Source organism: Lactuca sativa, chromosome 5 (assembly GCF_002870075.4).
Source record: "Lactuca sativa cultivar Salinas chromosome 5, Lsat_Salinas_v11, whole genome shotgun sequence".
Lineage (NCBI taxonomy): Eukaryota > Viridiplantae > Streptophyta > Magnoliopsida > Asterales > Asteraceae > Lactuca > Lactuca sativa.
In genome coordinates this window covers 369,663,992-369,665,191 of record NC_056627.2, presented here as the reverse complement: position 1 = coordinate 369,665,191, position 1,200 = coordinate 369,663,992, and positions in this window count along the sequence as shown.

Below are 1,200 nucleotides of genomic sequence, written 5' to 3'. Positions count from 1 at the left end.
TACTTCTCATCAAATGTTTCTCTCAACGTGGTCTTGATAGACCCGAACATCTCTGGTATCTCTGCCCTGATGGCCGCAGCCACCTCCTCCTGGATGATCCTACGGATCTCCTCATCCCTCGTGTCACTGGTCCTTAATGTTTGGCGAGTCCCAACCATGATCTCTCTCTCTGAAATATAACATTAGAATAATATCAGGGACTCGCTCGAGTATACTCACACTCGAGTACTCCATCCTACTTGTTCCCGGGTACTCTAAAGATTCTTACTTGGACTGTGCACTGACCCAGTGTCTTCAATAGTACGGGCCCAATACTACCGTCCACACCGCATCAGCGTCCACCCCAAGTCCTCCTCCCAGAATCCCAAGTCCCAAGCACTCTGCTCTCTCTGATCATATGATATTCGCAACAGATCTCTCAAAATCTCCTCGCTGCTACCTAACCACTCTGAAATATTCCTAGCAGCAAGACTCTTAGACTCAGGCATCACATATCAGGCCACTCTAGTCCTAATAAGAATACCTAGTCTACTCTAGCATGCATATCATATCTCATCAAATAACATATCAAATCATATATTATAACACTTATAATGATGGTATTTTGGGAAATCACCGTTCGGGCGCTGGCTGTTCGTACACACGACTCTGCTCTGTTTATCTCGCAAGTTCTTCTTTTGAAAACTTGTTTTATTATCAATTTTTTTTTCTCAAATCCTCGGTTTGAGTTTAGATACGCCCGAAGGTGCACCCGAATTCCTCAAACCTAGGCTCTGATACCAACTTGTAACACCGTAAAAATTAGAACAATTTTTCACTTTTGAAAAACACATTTTTAATTAAACAATCTGTTCACAAAACGTCATAACATCAAGTTTTCAAATCACAATGCCTCCCAAGATCAAAATACATCCAATTCCCATATGTGTGTACGAATCAAGCCGGCGCCTTCCCGCGGTCATCACTGGTACCTGAAACACATAACACTGAACACTGTAAGCATAAGCTTAGTGTGTTTCCCCAAAATACCACAATAATCACATAATAGCCACTCGAGGCTGTAACTTTGTTGACCCTCTGGTCAATGTGTCTCAGTGGGACCCTCCAGCCCCAACTCTCTGTGGGCCCTCTGGCCCTAGCTCTAGAGACCCGAAAGTCCTAACTCTGTAACTCTGAATCATGCATATCACATACAATAAA